This window comes from Triturus cristatus, chromosome 2_1, assembly GCF_964204655.1.
Source record: "Triturus cristatus chromosome 2_1, aTriCri1.1, whole genome shotgun sequence".
Taxonomy (NCBI): domain Eukaryota; kingdom Metazoa; phylum Chordata; class Amphibia; order Caudata; family Salamandridae; genus Triturus; species Triturus cristatus.
Genome location: NC_140581.1, coordinates 894,435,043 through 894,453,725, shown reverse-complemented (window position 1 = coordinate 894,453,725; position 18,683 = coordinate 894,435,043).

Below are 18,683 nucleotides of genomic sequence, written 5' to 3'. Positions count from 1 at the left end.
CAAGAGCCTCCTTTCTAGTTGAGAAAGACAATGAAAAAGGAAAACCACAAGAGAAGAGAAGATTTATAACCACCTATACCAGACAAGCATATAAGATTTGAAAAAGCTTAAACAAATTTTGGCCAGTCCTACAAACGGATAAAGATGTAGCCAGCAGTGTAGAAAGTTTACCATAAATCACCTTTAAGAAAACGAAATCCCTGAGAGATACCCTATGCAGAGCGGTTGAACCATCCGCTATAAGAAATTTAGGAATACAGGGATTTTTTACTTGCAGGAGTTGCAAAGCCTGTAAAAATAGCAAAAACAGGAAGGAGTGCACACTATCACCGAACTGCAAGCCATTTGAAATCACGCAACATACATCTTGCAATACTGAATTTGCAGTATATGCTCTTTTCGTGTCCCTGTCAGAAAGCATATATAGAGAGTACCATCCACAAGGCGAAGAAAAGGATGTTGGAGCACCTGCGCGCAATAAAAAATGGGGACAAACAGTACCCAGTAGCGCAACATTTTTAAAGCCACCATGGTCAAAATAGCAATCTCCTGAGCTTTGTCGTACGTGATACAGTTAAAATGAACGAGAGGGGAGGCAACAGAGTACAAAGTCTGCGACGTTTGGAGTCCAAACTTATTATTCAGTACAGAACGTTGGCACCAATAGGTCATAACTGCGATGAGGAACTAGCAGTTCATTTGGGTTAAATATGATTCCTTAGATTATCCATCTGACACTGTACATTAAGCAGGCACTGTGAAGACATGTCATCTGTTTGTTTCCTCCATATCTCTCTCATCTATCTCTTTCCTGCTGCTTCGATTATCGTGTTCTCCTTATTCTGTTTCTCTAGTGTTTAAACCGCTGTCCGTTACTGATGTATATAAGTATATTAACATGAAAGCAATGATTATTCATTGATTTTTTTAAACTGCCTATGCAGATGAGCTGTTTTGTTTTTAAATTTTAATTTCACTGTGGTTGATAGGTAAAAGGTATGATGTTTATTTAAGCAGTTTCTTTTTTTCTTGTTTTATTACAGATTATGTCTATGCGGTCACAATGAAGAAATGCTTAAGAGCGAAAGTATCTCTTGTTTTCCGTTGTTTAGCCCACTAGGGCATGTGATACGGTATAATTAGAGCACTTTGGCCACAATTATTGTTATAAAGCACTGTGCAGGGACGATTTTTGAGAGTGTTTCCATCATAAGATCGCAGAAAATATTATGCAGGTTTAGAACCCACTGGGTTACATTTTAATGTTTCTCGATTTAATCATTTGAGAAATCTTTAAGAACATTCGTTGCAATTTAATTGATGGATATGTGTGCAAAATGTTTCATCATTGTCATCACCTCTTATGATGGTCTTTCTTTTATGTTCATGTGCAGCACATATAAATGGGCCAATAGTTATTAATTGTTTTAAATTGCCAACTGAAATTAATAATTATCGCTCGTCACAAAAAGTGAAATTAGCATTGCAATAGCAATATGAAAGCATAGTTGTTAGAAAGAAGTGAGTTAACGTCTTCACGTTAGTCTGTTTTCACGTTTAATTTCTTGTAAGTCACATGTTTATTTAAAAACACAATGTAAATCAAGCCACGGTACTTGTGAACTAGGGACTTGGTCCCGAAACGCGTTGAGTTGCCGTTCTCTGCATAAAATAAATTACTGCTTGAAAGCCTTTGATGTCCGCAGTTGCTGTTATTCTGAGAAGAAACAGCATGTGTTTGATGTTTTGTGGCTCGCCACCTCACCGCGGACCGCCGCAAAAAGAGGAAGGGGAAAGGTGTCTTCAGTGCTCCGCACGGAATCTTTGTTGTGGATATATATATATATATTTTCTCAGAATCTACTGAACAGATTTACACCAAACCTACAAAAGGCACTTCCTTGACCTGAGGACTACCTCTCTGCCAAATTTCTAGTAATTCTGTTCAGCCGTTCGGGCTGTAGCCCTGTCTAAAGGTCCTATGGAAAAATGCATGGGAAAAACGCGTTTTGGGACCCCCCTTTTATCTCAGCCCCCGCTTGACGAATCCCCCCGAGACTTTCAGGGTAGGAGCGGAGCGTAGCGCCCCACCTATTTTGAGAAATTCGCGAGGATTCGTCGACCGGCGCCAAAGTTATTCAAAATAGAATGTTGAGGTTTTCCTATGGAAACGTGGTCCTAACTATAACTACCTACTGGCGACCGCCAGTAGGTAATATATATATATATATATATATATATATATATATATATATATATATATATATATATATATATATATATGTCATTTGAGATGTCATCAGAGATGTCATCAGTGATGTCACTGACCATGTCATGAATGCTGTAATATGTGATGTCATCAGCAGTGCGTTGCGGGGGGCACGAGTTATAGTTAGCTGAACTAACTATAACGGCCAAATTTCTCTGGTTTTGTACGAGTGAAATGTCCAACTAGCTATAACGTCTCTGAAACCTATGGTTTTTTCTGTGAATTTCTAAGGTTTTTTAAATGCTAATTCCTAACTATAACGGGCCTGAAACCTATGTTTTTTTCAGTGAATTTCAAAGGTTTTTTATTTTACTAATGTAGTTATCTACAAGGAAAAAGTCGATTCTAGATCGATGGCCATACTTTTTATTATGAAAAGTGAAGGCACCCCCGCATGTCTGAGCATTGATTCTCATCAACCTCCATATATCTATGAGGTCCAGGACAGACATTAGTTGTTTTAGGGTCCTCCTCATCTCATGGGTCGCCGCTCTTCTTTTTGATGTAGTATCTATGGTTGGGTATAAGACCACATTAAAATCGCCTCCAAGTATAATGGGGGTTTTAATATCTACCAGATGCAACAGTAGAGATTGTAGTGGGGCAGAGTCATCTGTATTGGGACCATAATACCCCACAAAAGTCAGCCAAGACCCCTGTATTTTAGCTGTGGCTATTGCCCATCTGCCAAGAGGGTCAACCCTCCATTCTCCCAGAATGACTTGATTAGATTTTTTAAACAATAGTGCAACTCCCTTGGTCGGACATGTTTGGGTGGTACACACATAATGTTCTACCCATTTTTGTGTTTTAAGTATCTCAGACCATTCATCTCTCAGTAAGTGAGACTCTTGTATTATAAACACTTCGCTATCAGAAAGTCTCAAAAATTCTAAAATCTTTTTCCTCCTAGAGGCTACTCTAAGACCATTGACGTTCCACGATAACATTTTTAGTTTCTTTGGTCTGTCTAAATTGGCCATGTAACTCCAGGAATTTTGGTGTAGTACAGATAATTATAGTTATTTAAAAGGACTGGATTATGCCAAATTCTAGCTGAATCATTTTGACTAATGAGGTTTTTATCTTTTTTTACCCTTATGCCCCCCCCCCAATATGTGCACTTAAAAGTTTTTTTTTGTGTTTTATTTTTTGCTGGTGACCCTTCTTCCCCCCACTTACACACCCCAGGGAACCCTCCTACTACTACTAGAGGTATTTAAAGAGATTACCCCCTATTTGAACTCCATTACACCGGGTGAAGAAAAAAAGGTATAGTGTTTATTTGCGTTATACCTTTATTTGTTCGATAAACTTGCAGACTTCAGTTGGATCCCTGAAATTATGCATTTTGTAGTCCCACATCACTTTGAGGGCGGCTGGGAATTGTAAGTTAGCAGAGGCACCCAAACCTCTCAGCTCTGGAATAAATTCCCCCATCTCCCATTGTTTATCTTGGGTTGCACGGAAAATATCGGATCTCACCTTGAAAGACCAATCACCCTTCTTATAGATGTTTGCTTTAAGTCCTCCTGAGAGAATTTTCTCTTTCAGTGAATAAGATTTAAAGTTGACCAAGATTTTCCGAGGGTTTTTTTCCCTGGTCTCCTAAGGTAGGGATCTCGGTGAACTCTCTGGATATCCTCATCTAGGGTGCACTCATCAATATCCATGTTGTATTCTTTCAAAAGTTTAATTATAAAGCCCTTTATATCTTCCCCTTCCAAGCCCTCTGGCACATTCAAAATGTTAATGTTATTTCTCCTGGCATTGTTTTCAAGGACCTCCAGCTTGTTCCGCAGATCTTTATCATTTTCCTTTAACTTAGCGATCTCATTCTTGTTTTCATCAACTTTTCCTGAGAGTTCTATCAAAGAACTCTCAATTACTCCGACTCTGTCCATCAAGCTATTTAACTTATTTTTTAGTGTTTCACAGGTATATTGAATCTTTTGCTGGTTTGTCTCTGAAATAGCGAATTTCTCTCTGACTTCTATTAATAGGGTAGATATTAATTTCTCAATACCTGGTTGAGTGGACTGTACTAGCTTGTCTGGTGACTTCATCGCTTCGGAGACTACGGAGACTATTTTCGGGGACCCGTTGATAATATCAACTGGGTTTGTCTCATCTTGTGCTTGAGCTTGTGCGCTTATTTCGCTTTCTGATATAGCCACTAAGGGGCCGAATCTGTTTTCTAAACATATTGGGCCCGATTCACAGAACAAACTTAAGACTAAATCCTAAACTTAGTACCATTCTGGTATTCACAGAATGCACTTAGTACTTCTGGTATTCACAGAATGAACTTACTACTTTTGCTATTCACAGAATGAACTTAGTACTTTTGCTATTCACAGAATGGATTTACGACTCCTAAACTTACGTCCGCACTCGGGCCGGAAATTCCGGCCCGGAGGCGGAGCTTCCGGGCCGGAGGCGGAGCTTCCGGCCCGGAGGCGGAGCTTCCGGCCCGGAGGCGGAGCTTCCGGCCCGGAGGTGGGGATTCCGGCCGATTTAGCTATGGCTGAAATCTCCACCTCCGGGCCGGAAGCTCCGCCTCCGGCCCGGAAGCTCCACCTCCGGCCCGGAAGCTCTGCCTCCGGGCCGGAATTTCCGGCCCGAGTGCGGACGTAAGTTTAGGAGTCGTAAATCCATTCTGTGAATAGCAAAAGTAGTAAGTTCATTCTGTGAATAGCAAAAGTAGTAAGTTCATTCTGTGAATACCAGAAGTACTAAGTGCATTCTGTGAATACCAGAATGGTACTAAGTTTAGGATTTAGTCTTAAGTTTGTTCTGTGAATCGGGCCCATAGTATTTTCCATATCTTTACTGGTTATGGTGTCAGTGCCATCCATAATTTGCATAGGTGTTATGCAATCCAACTTTTTAATCCCCGCTAAGGGTGCAGATGTAGGTTTTAAAGTGGTGGGAAGGGGAGGGGTTAGATGCACAATTTGGGTCTGGGCTTTAAAGTATGAACGAAGTGAAGGTGTAAATTTTACACAGTCAGTACTTTTCTTATTGCGCCTTTTCTTAACCTCCAACCACAGTTCTGGTACCTGTATAGTTATCAAGTGGTCCTTTGATGCCTTATCAAGGGAGACTGTTTGAAAACAACTTTTTGAGGAGACAACAGTAATACAGGGTTTTTTGTCTTTACCTCTCTGCTCCTTAAAGTGTATCTATCGGTGGAGCTATCAGTTATGCTGTCAGTTATATCATTATAAAGACTTAGAGCATTTTTAACTTTACATTTGTGACCTTTTCCCCCTCTTACCGGAGTCATCAGTTTTTCCACAGGAAGATTGCTGTTTTTCCTATCTCTCCGGGTTTCTCCAGCTGAGAGGCACCTAAATCTTTCAAACTTGGATCGATTGCACTCCGGTGAACAGCACCCCTCGCCTCCCCCACATCTGAGTCCTATTCTTGCAGCAGAGCGCCGACCCAAACTGAGCCGGCTAGCTGCCTCCACCCACACACTATGGCGCTGAGACGCCGTCTTCCTCAATCAAAACACAGGCACGGGAGAATAGCAAAGCTCGAAACTGACCAAACCTACTGCAGATGCCCCCAGCCGAATCTCCGTAACAATGCGTCTCTGGGACCAGGCTTCCGCTACGGCGAGCCACCTCTGTGACCCCGTCAGTCCTCGATCCCTCTCGCCTTCACCTCGGCCCACACGCCGCCCACACGCCGGGCTGCGCCGCAGGTGCGACCGGGAAGCCGCGTTAGCCGTGTTAGGCTGCAGACGCTAACCGGCAAAAGGAGCCTCCTAAACAGTGGGTGGTGATCGTACACCGATGAAAAGAAGACCCCCAATTGAAGAAAGAGAAGCTTGCCCCAATCCACACTTACGCGAGCAAAAAGACACAGGTTAAGCAAGCATTCCATCAACCGGTATGCCGGAGCTCACGACCGGCACTACCTGTCGGCTGCCATGTTCCCCCTGTAACTCATGCCCCAGAACACTTCTCTGACCACTCAGCGGTTATCCTAGAGGTTACGGTGAAAACAAGATCACTCTCTAGTAGGTGGACAGTAAATAGATCCCTGTTATTAGATCAGAGGGTAGTAGAACAATTAAAAAACGCCACTAACTAATTATTTTTGTTTATCATAGACTCAGCTCCACTTGGGATTGTTTGGGATACCTATAAGGCTTATATAAGAGGTATGGTAATGTCCCTATCGTCTGAGCACAATGAAAATGTCAAGGCTGTTATAAATAAATTACAAAATGCTATCCACAGTATACAAGAACAAATTGAACAACATTTGGGTGACTCCAGCATGGCACAGTTAAAGAAAAAATTGCAAGAGGCAAAATCGGAGTTAAGCGACTATTTTGAGATAATTATAAAGAAAAAATGGGAAGCCAGTAAAATGTCGAACTATGATTATGGAGAGGGATATGGTAAACTGTTGGCATGGAAAGCCAAAGCTAACCAGACAAGAAACCAAATAAGAGATCTTAGATGCCAAAACTCTGGTGACATAATCTCAAATGAAGAAGAGATCGAGGACGCATTTGTTTCCTTTTTTCAAGATCTTTACAAGGAAGATGTTAATGCTGATTAAAAAAAAAAAATCGAAGAATACTTCAATGATATTGACCATCCATATTTGGAAGAAATGGAAAAAGAGAGACTAAATAGTCCTTTCAGTCTTGAAGAGATTACTTTAATCGTTAAGGGCCTAAAAAAGGGGAAAGCCGCAGGACCAGATGCCATCCCTAACGAAATCTACTCCTTGCTTAAAGAAGAACTTGCCCTGATTCTATTACAGTTGTTTAACTCTATCTTTTTGGACAAACAGAGTCTCCCATCATCCTGGGATATGGCCACAATAACTATACTTTTAAAACCAAACAAAAACCCGAGGGCATGTGAATCTTATAGGCCAATCTCTCTCCTTAATAGTGATTATAAAATCTTCACTCAGGCTCTAACCAAGAGACTGGATAAGGTGACAGGGTCTTTAATTCACTCTGATCAAAAAGGTTTTATAAGGGGGAGGCAACTTCATGAGCTAACCCACAAACTTATTGCTACCCTCAATTTGGCGAAAGAGAGTGGGAAACCCCTTACAATAATGACATTGGATGTGGCCAAGGCTTTTGACAAAGTTAGTTGGGTTTTCTTGTATAAAACGATAGAACAACTTAACCTTAGAGAAAACTTTCTAGCAACAATTAAAGCAGTGTATGACAACCCAGTTGCAAAGGTGTTGGTAAACGGGAATCTGACTAAACTAATAAAAATTGAAAGAGGGACTAGACAGGGCTGCCCTCTTTCTCCTCTCCTTTTTAACATTTATATCGAGTCTTTGTCTTGCAAATTGAGGGCAAATCAAAACATCCACCTCTTCTCTTGTAATGGATGGTCAAAAAAAATTGGTCTGTATGCTGATGATCTAATGATCTTTACAGGTGATTTTCCCAATTCTCATCCGGATATCTGGGAAACATTAGATCTTTTTACAGGCGTTTCGGGGTACTCTGTAAACCAACAAAAGACAGAGTTGATGCAATGGAACACACAACACTGTAGTAGCCTGGCACGGAAAGAAATAAAATATTTGGGGATAAAAATCATCCACACTCTGGAAAAATTAGCACAGACAAACTTTGATAAGCTAGTTGCATCAGTAAGCAAACAACTGCAGGCTTGGGGTGCGCTGCCATTGTCCTTTCTTGGCAGATCTAATCTTTTAAAGATGTCGGTGCTTCCAAAATGTTCCTTCCTTTTTAACACTATCCCTTTGGAGTTCAATAAAATATGGTTTAAAAAAATTCAAGGAGAGTTTACCAGATTTATTTGGGGAAATAAATGTCCTAGAATTGCCTTTAAAAAACTCAGAAGGAAGAAAGAGCAAGGCGGTATAGCTACTCCTGACCTATATCAATATTATCGAGCTTTTAACTTAAAGAACTTTCGTCAGCTTTTAAACGATAGTTCCTGTATAGCCTCCTATCTAAAAGCTCCAGTAAAGGATTCCCAAGTTCATCCTGAATTCTTTCTTTGTAAATTTGGTCACCCCAAATTTTTCAAAAAAGTTAAATTAAAGATTCTTCAGAACGCAGCTAAGATTTGGTACTATATAAGACTTACCTTACAAATACCTTATTACAGTGATTCTGCCCCTATCTGGGACTCCCCGGGTACGCCAGCCTGCCTTTTGGACTCCCAAGCAATTCCGCTCCGAGAGAACGGGATTAAGTCCTGGGGTCAACTTCTGGAAGATTTCAACTTAATTTCATGGCAGAGATTGTCCGAGGCAACCAATAACACTGTCTCTAAATTTAAATACTACCAACAAGTTAGTTGGACAAAGACAATAGAAAAAAAGGGTGATCCAAACTCCGAGGCTGAATCAAGAATAAAATCACGACCCAAGGCACCTAAAGAAATCGCAGAATGGTTTTGACTGCTTATTCAGGAAGAAGAAGGGCCCCAGAAGGTATCGATGGAAAGCTGGAAGAGGGAACTGCCGGAAAAAGATCAAGAAGCATTATGGCAAGTATCAATGGCTTATTTATGGCGCTATGTGAGATCCGCCCCATTAAGAAAAAATCATCTCTTTACTGTCCACAAGGAATACTGGACACCCGAAGGTTATCATAGATGGGAAGTCGGACAGTAAGAAAATGCCTGAAATGCGGTGAAGATAACGCGAATGAAGCACATATGTTCTGGCAGTGTCCCTCGATCCAGTCCTTCTGGGAGAAAGTGGGTAAGATCATATCAGAGGTTATAGTACAACAACTAGAGGTGAGCCTAGATATTGTCATCTTTGGGGTTCTAATAGGTACGGCAGATAATGGGAGCTTCACTAATTTTCAAAAATCTATTATTTTTGTCTTAATACTGCTGGCAAAAAGGGAATTGTGTATTAAATGGATACTTCCATGCCCCCCGACAGAGGTGGAATGGATCCTTTCAGCACAAAGGGTGGCTAATCTCGATCGAGCGATCAGGTTAAGCAAAAAGACAACATTTTGGGAACTATGGGATAAATGGTTAGGATCCTATAGAAATTAGATAGATTGTAGCCATGACCGCCATTAAACCAGAATATAGAATTAAGTATTGGATTGTGGATATTTTCTCTATGCTGTCATTCATTTCTTTCCCCTTCCCCAAAATCATCTGGTCCTATGATTAAGAGTATGCTCTACAGGCTTTTGCACATCTGTGTCTGCATTACAACCTTTGCCTGTGTCAGCGAAGTTAGCCCCTTTCGACCGGGCAGGGGGGATATTTCCCCTAGGTTACCCGGGATGGTTAAAACATCTCCTCCTTATGGAGTGACTGGGTGCCCCCTGCCCTAGTAGAAATGGACTCTTTTCCTGATGGTTTTCGCATATTGACAAATGAGGACAAAAAAAACCAGGTTTTTTAAATCCTAATTCCTAACTATAACAGGCCTGAAACTTATGGCTTTTTCAGTGAATTTCAATGGTTTTTTCAATGAGAATATCTAAGTAAAATATGCCTTAATCCTATGTTTTTTTAAATTTACTCCATATATGTTTATAAATTAAACAAAATTTGAGACTAATTTAAAATTTGGAAAACTATATTTATTGTTTTTCTTTTTTTATTAATTCACTGGAGTCGCGCACCTTATGCACACCCTACACGATGGTTGTGCGCACCTCACTACCATACATTTCAGAAGGAGCGCCGAGATCGCGCCGGCATCGCGCCGCGGTCGCAACTTTGGCATAATTCAAAAAGTAAGAAATAGTATTAAAGAAATTATCAATGCATAGTTTGGTTATAGTGTTTGACTAATTTAATTTAGAAATCTTTTTAGAAACTATTTTTTCAGTATAATATTAACGATATGAAATTGACGTGTGCGCGATGTATGCGCGTACTGTAAGTGGCCCTCCCCACACGTATTTCCAGGTTGCGCCGGGATCGCGCCGGGGTCGCGACTTCGGCGTATTTTCAAAGTGTGAAATCTTACTATATAAAGTTCAAATATCCGATTTGTAAAAACACTTTCACTAATATCTTTTGTAAAATATTGTATAAACATTTATTTATAGTTTATAATTATGTATACAATATTTCACGGGTGCGTGATGCGTAAGCAATGGGTGTGCGCACCCTACGCGACTTCGTGTCAGCAGGAAAAGAAGCAATCTGATTGGTTTAAAACATATTTCATTCTGTATGAGGGAGGATCCATCCTTGTGAAATTCCTCTTATTATTTGGCTTTCTTGGTGACAAGACCTGTTTCTTGTTACTCTCTTCTTTTTTTCCAATTGTGTGTGTTTTTTTTTTTCAACACCATGACTTCCACTCAGCAAGACATCGACCCCTTCGATTTAGAGGAAGAGGAAATTGTTGAACCGATGAAGAAGAGGAAGGAGAGTATTGTATGGGCCTTCTTCTCAGTGTCAGAGGGTGAGAAGAAAGTCAACGCCCGTAAGGTAACTTGCACAATCTGCGAACGCATTTTGTCCAGAGGGTCCGAAAAAAAATACTCGTGCGGAACCAGCAGCATGAAACTCTGCACCCGGTTCACCTGGCTAGAGAGCAGAGGAGGAGACAACTTAATGAGGTGGCACAACAAGACCCAAACGCCCCTTCTACCTCTTCACAGCAAGTTCCTCCAGTGCCAAGCCCCCACATCATCCCTGAACGTTTTGAAGTGGCGATCAGCTGTAAGAAGCGTGACACCAAACTCTACATTGCAGAACAATGCATCAATGTTGTTACAGCTGCCATAAAAGCACATAAATGTAATAAAAGATTAAAATGTGCTTTTCTTTTTGTGAAACAGCTTATTTGCTTTTTTTAATTTTGTTATGTTCTTTAAAAAATGAAAACCACACAAAAAAGAAAAAAAGGTTTAAAAAATACAATTTATTTTTCAATTGTTAAAAAACCAACAACAAAAAACGGTTTTTATGGAACCACATCTATTAGTTAAAAAAAGACAAATTTCCTGAATGATTGCATGAGAGCAAGGGCACTGTGTGGGTGATTGTAGAACTGCAAAGGTACTGCATGTGTGATTGCATCAGTGTATGGGTAATGCTTGGGTTATTCCATGAGTACATGGGTAGTGCTTCGGTGGTTGGGACATTGCATGGTTAGTGCCATGAGTACATAGGTACTGACTGAATGATTAGAGTACTACAAGGAGAGTGCATGGTGAATTTGCAAGTGCTTGGGTATTGGCGGAGTGATTGGATAAGTACATAGTACTGGCTGGGTGCTTGGAGGAGTGCATGGGAAGTGACAGGGTGATTGATGGACTGCATGGGTACTACTTGAGGAATTGAAGGAGAGAATGAGTAGTGTGTTGTTGGTTAGAGGACTGCATGAATAGTGTACAGAGGATTGTAGCAGTTCATGTGTTAGTGCCTGAGTCATTACTTGAGTAAATGGGTACTGACTGAATAATAAGAGTACTGCAAGGAGAGTGCATGGAGAATTTATGAGTGCTTGGGAATTAGTGGAGTGATTGGAAGAGTACATAGTGATCCAGTGGGTTACCAGCCACAGGTACTCAAACACCATATACTCACCTGGGCTCATAAACACACATAGGCTAGTAAATACCGCTGGGGGTCAATTTTGTAATATACTTATTATAAGATGAGTTACCTGTCATTCCTAACTAATCTTTTCGCTGATCAAAAAAGTTCTTTCCTCTGGTCAATGGACCTATTAGTTGGAACTAATTGATGGTGAAATGACATAAAGTAAATTTTCCTTTCTATATTTGAAATAACCACAGACTCGGGAAAAGTTTAAATGTTTTATCTAGTTAAATTCACCTGAGCCAAAATCAAAATACAGTACGAACTCCGTCTCTCCAAGGACGAAAAATCAATTAATCAAATAAATCAGTCATCTATATTAAAGCAAAACTTTTCAATGACGGTTCTCAGAAAGGAGAGGATAGAGAGAGCTGTACAATGACATATTTCACAGAAGTATAATTACCTAGAATGGTGTGGAAACCAACCCCTTGGCCAAGGAGCTGGAAGGGTCCCCTGGGAAAGATCAGGCGACAAAGGCTTCAGGACTGGTTTCAGGACAGGATAGATGACCTCTCTAACACCGACGCCTGCGTCGCTCCCTTCTCTGACACTCTCCTCCTCCTTGAGATTCTTGACATGCTAAGTTTTTAATATATTTCTTTGGTTCTTTGTTTAATGTTCCCGCCCCTTAATTTTTATTCACAGACTTTATTTCCCACCCGTATTCACATCTTTATTAACCAAAAAGTATACATATAACATTTGTTCCATTCAATATTCGGGATGTCCAGCAGGTTTCCAGGACATGTTGCAAAGGTGTCCTTGGACGGGATTCAAGAATCACATCATGGCTTCTGGCTTGTTATTATTGCGCGTGCATATGGATCACATGAGGTAAAGACTTCGGCCTCTCTCAAAGGCCCAAATACGAACTAGTAGAGAGGTCAAAAAGAAACATTTTAATTTCAAAATAAAAATGATTTCACTGTATACCACCTATCTCTACTCTAATCCCATTTACTTATAAATGCTCTCCCCGCATTAGCACTAAGTAAATAGCTTGTTTTAGTTTCAGAAAAGCTGATGCTTAGCATGTGAGCTTCCAAGCGGCCATTTTAGATGCGTCTGTGCAGGTGCAGAAAATTCCCTCCAAGCGACAGACTGTCATTCTGAGTAGATGCAGTTGACGCATGCGCAATACAGTTTCCAGTGTTAGCAACCATTTTAGATTTCACTCGAGTTACTTGTTAGTAAGACACGTAAGCAAGCTTCATCTTGCTAAAATATGGAATGTGGTACGTAATAATTTACACTATACACAATTAATACGGTATGACGAGTTATATGAGAGGATTGCTTCCAAACAAGTCTCTTTTATACAAGTCCTTGCTCCATCAATCCACTCTCTGATGGCATTTTGTGCCATCACAAAATTACCCATCACTAACCAGATGCCAACTTTAGCACATTTCACTGTCTTCCTTCCTGGGTTTATTTGTTAACAAGTTAGACATCTCTGGCAAAGACTCTGCGACAGCCCTAAATCTTGGATTGTACCAATCCTGTCTGAAGAGCTTGATCATGGTGTCCCTGCCTACGTGTATGTCTCACTGATACACTCTAGCCATTTGTGAGAGCAAACAATCTGGCATGACTGGTCTACCGTCTGGCTAAATCCATACGTCTTCTTCTGACCTTCTTTGACACCCTATTTTTATCCAACCTTCCTTTTCACTCACTTCCACCTCATCCTGCAATTGTCTCACCTCATCCCATGTTTCTAATGCTGAGAGTAGCATAAGTTGGCAACTGATTCCACTTGTTTCAATTTTCTTGTTCATTGCCATTTGGTTTCTTGCACAGTATTGAGCAACCTGGTCAGCGTATGTATTACCTGCCACCACTTAGTCATTTCCTGACTGATGAGCAGCACATTTGACCACTGATAATTCTTTTGGCAATTGTATGGCTTCCAATAGTTCCCTTAAAAATTTTCAATTTTTAAAAGGGGATCCTGAAGAAGTCATGAAATCCCTCTGCATCCAGAGCTGGCCTAAATCATGCACAACCCCGTAACCATACTGTCTATCAGTAAAACTGGTTACTTTCAACATTTTCCCAATTTTGCATGCTTTAATTAAAGCTATCAATATGGCTACTTGTGCAGACTTGACTCCTGGTAAATAGGATGCTTCAACTACTCCAGATAGTGTACATACAGCATAGGCTGCACTTAATCCTCCTTCCTCATGTCTCATACACAAGCCATCTACAAATAGCTCATGTTCAGATGCTTTCAGGGGTTCTTCCTGTATATCTGGACGGGGCTCGGTGCATAACTCAGTCACATCCAGACAATCATGCTCAACTTCATCTCTCACTTCTTCTGCATGTACATCTGGCAGTAAAGTAGCAGGGTTTAACATAGTACACCTAACCACTGCCACATTTTTGGCTCCTAAAATGATTGTTTTATACTCAGTCATCCGACTAGGGGTAAGATACTGTGTTCGAGTTCTAGTCAAAAGAATTTCCACTGAATGTGGAACATACACTTTCACAGGATGTCCCATCACTATTGACTCACTTTGTTCCAGACTCATACAAGTAGCAGCTACTGCTTTTAAGCAGCCAGGCAATGCTGAAGCTACAGGATCCAAGGTAGCAGAGAAGTATGCTACTGGACGTCGGCTCAAAACATGTCTTTGGGTCAAAACTGAAAGTGCACAGCTTTCTATTTCACAACAGAATAGTGCAAATTCTTTTGTATAGTCTAGAATACCTAGGGCAGGGGCTTCACATAAACAATTTTGTAATTTTATAAAGGCCTCTACACTCTCATCATCCCAAACTATTGGGTCCTTCGCTCTTTTTCGTGTCATCTGAATTAATGGTTTCGCTAACAAAGAGAAACCTACCATCCACTGCCTACAGTACCCCACTACACCAAGAAACATCCTGATCTCTCTCTGGGTTTGTGGTAACTTAACTTAAATGAAAAGAGATACTGGCTGTCTGGGTGTAAAGGAATGGAGAAGAATGCTTGGCATAAATCAATTACAGTAAACCATCCTGCATTCCATGGTATTTGATACAGAATCACTGCTGGATTTGGCACTACAGGGTAACAAGGCACAACAATCTTATTAATCTTTCTTAAATCTTGCACTATCCGGTATTTTCCGCTAGGCTTCTTAATACCAATTATAGGTGAATTACAAGGACTGCTCATTATTTCTTTCAAAATGCCTTGTTTAATCATTCGATCAATTTCTGATGCAACACCTGCTTTAACTTCAGGGCTCATTTTGTATTGCCTGGTATTTGGGTAAACTGCACCTTCCTTCACAGTCACTTTCACTGGATCTACATTTGCCATCAACCCCACTTCTTTTCCAGTGAAAACCCACACTTCTGGATTCACAGTAGTTTTTTATTCTTCTGGAAAATCATCTTTTGTCATTAATGAATACATCTCGTCTACCTCTGTGCCTTGTTTGGCCAGCATTATTTTGTAAACACTGTCTTTATCAGGGGTCTGAATCGCAACACCAATCGGCATGCAATAAATTGTGCAATTCATATTGCACTAAAAATTACCTCCTAGCAAGTTTACTGGGCTAGAGTCGCACACCACAAATTTGTGCAGTTCTCTGAAATTGCCAATGCGCACCTCCATGGGTTCTGTAATCGGATTTCAAATATGCCTATTTGACACGCCTACAACTTGGATGTTTTCTCCCGAGAGGGGTAGATATGGGATGTCTGCTGTTCTTACGGTAGAACGGGTAGCACCAGTGTCCAACAAAAAAGTGATATCTTTACCTTCTACTTTCCCATCAATAAATGGACCTGACTGATCTACCGGCAAGGATGCGCCAAGCACGCATTCCTCTTCCTCCCACCTCAGGCACCACCATTGTTCATCTTTGTTGATGCAACTATTTTGCAAAAGAAATTGTAAAGTTACAGAATTTTCCTTACCACTTCCTCCTGGAAATCTGGCGTCCGCACTGTATTTTGGTCTGTTCACAAAATTTTGCATAGGGGCAGGTGGCACCTGACTCTGCATATTAACAACCTGCTGCGGTTGACTCATTTTCACCTCATTCTGCGTCTGTGAATTTAAATTTTGATTTGGGCTATTATTATTCTGAATATTTTTACACTCATTTTTCCAATGTCCCAATTTTCCGCACTCATGACAAGGAAATTTCTTCTTTGCTTCATCTCTACTCATTCGTCCTCTTGGTTTTCCCCCATTTGCTACATTATCATCTGACCCTGTCCTTTCAATTGATCATCAGTCTGACTATTTAATTTAAGCTCTTGATGTTCTGCCGATTTCACTTGTGCCCACATTACTTTCTCTTCCAAGTTCTTACGTCTGTTCTCAATATCATCCCCGCAATACTTGGCATACTTTAGTATTTCATCTATGGGTTTTTCCTGCCAGCACAACATGTGCTGCTGAATCATCTGACACATTTCTGGTCTTAAACCATACACAAAACGATACACAAAATGACCCATGTCCTTATCTCCAATGTTTTCAAATCCGCTATACTGCTTGAACACCTGCAATAGGCATTCATAATAAGCATGTACAGACTCATTTGGTTCTTGAGTTGTTCTATCTATTTTTACCCAATCTGTTTCCTTTGGTGGGATTTTCCCTTTCAAGAAAGTAATCACCTGGTGATACTTCTTCATTACCTCATCTGAAGGGGATCCTGTTTTTGAGTCTCTTGGGTAGTCATCACTGGGCCAATCAACTGTGATTTTATATTCGGTCCATAAATCAGCAGGCACCACTATGTCAAACAGACCATCCAAATCCTTCAACAAAACCCTAGAAACCTTCAAAAACCGCACCAGACATCACCATTGCCATCCCTGAAGACTATAAGATCACCCGCAAAGACCGTACCAGCCACACAGGAGGAGGAATCGCCATCGTCCACAAGAAATCTATCCGCATCTCAACCAGCTCTGACGTCAATCTCGCCAACTCCGAACATCTTCACTTCCAGATCCACATCGACCCCAAAACAACACTCAGAGGCACTCTCCTCTACAGACCACCAGGACCCCGCGCAAAATTCAGTGAAGACATCACGGACTTCATCACCCCACACGCGCTCCCCTCCAAAGATTACATCCTTCTGGGAGACCTCAACTTTCACCTTGAAAAGACCAACGACCACAACACCTCCACCCTCGTGGACAACCTCGCCAACCTCGGACTTAAACAACTAGTCACTTCCCCCACCCACATCGCAGGTCACACACTCGACCCCATCTTCACATCCAGCAATCATATCTCCTTCTGCCACACTACGGATCTCCTCTGGACCGACCACAGCTGCGTTCACTTCATCTACAACAAGCCGAAACCCATCATCCACTCCCAACCTACCCTGCAAAGAAACTGGAACAAAATCACCACGGACCAAATCTCCGCATCGCTCCTTCGAAACTCCCCAGCCCTCTCTTCTAACGCCAACGAAGCCGCCGCCAACCTCACCCTATGGTTATCCAACACCGCCGACACCTTAGCTCCACTGAAAAAACGTCAAAGCAAACCTGGCAGCAAGAAAGCCTCATGGTTCAACGATGATCTCAAGAAGTCCAAGAAACTCTGCCGCTCCCTTGAAAAGGCCTGGAAAAAAGACCCAACCACCAGCACCAAGGACGCCTTCAAAAGCGCCACCCGCACCCACCACCAACTGATCCGAAAAGCCAAGAAAACAGCTTTCAAGGATCGACTTGACAACAACGCCCACAACAGCAAGGAACTTTTCAACATCGTCAAGGAATTTTCCAATCCCTCGGCCAACTCCAACGACATCACCCCCTCTCAAACCCTCTGCGACTCCCTAGCCTCTTTTTTCCACAACAAGATTGCAGACATCCACAACAGCTTTGACAACCAACCCGGAAACCAACCCACCCTACCATCTGCTGACCACCTTCCCCCCGTGAACACCCTTAACGCTTGGAACCCAATCTCCACTGAGGACACCATCCGCCTGATGAACTCCATCCACTCAGGATCCCCCACAGACCCATGCCCTCACCACATCTTCAACAAAGCAGACTCCGTCATAGCACCGCACCTCCGAGACGTCATCAACTGCTCCTTCAACTCCGCTACCTTCCCAGAAGACTGGAAACACGCCGAACTCACTGCCCTTCTGAAAAAACCAACAGCGGACCCCACCGAACTCAAAAATTACCGCCCCATCTCGCTTCTTCCATTCCCGGCAAAAGTCATCGAGAAAGCCGTCAACAACCAGCTCGCCGCTTTCCTCGAAGCCAACAAATCCCTCGACTCCTCACAGTCCGGCTTCCGAGCCAAACACAGCACTGAGACCGCCCTCATCGCAGCAACAGACGACATTCGAACTCTACTGGACAACGGAGACACAGTCGCCCTCATCCTCCTCGACCTCTCTGCAGCATTCGATACAGTCTGCCACAGCACCCTTCTACAACACCTCAATAACATCGGAATCCAAGGAAAAGCACTTGAATGGATCACCTCGTTCCTCACCGGAAGAACCCAGAGAGTCCGCCTTCCTCCATTCAAGTCCGAGGCCTCTGAAGTCATCTGCGGCGTCCCTCAAGGATCCTCACTCAGTCCCACCCTCTTCAACGTATACATGAGCCCCCTCGCGGCCATCGCACGCCGACACAACCTCAACATCATCTCCTACGCGGACGACACTCAACTAATCCTTTCTCTCACCAATGACCCTAGCACCGCCAAAACTAACCTACACGAAGGAATGAAAGAAGTTGCCGAATGGATGAAACAAAGCCGTCTGAAACTGAACTCAGACAAAACTGAAGTCCTCATCTTAGGTACATCCCCCTCTGCATGGGACGATTCCTGGTGGCCT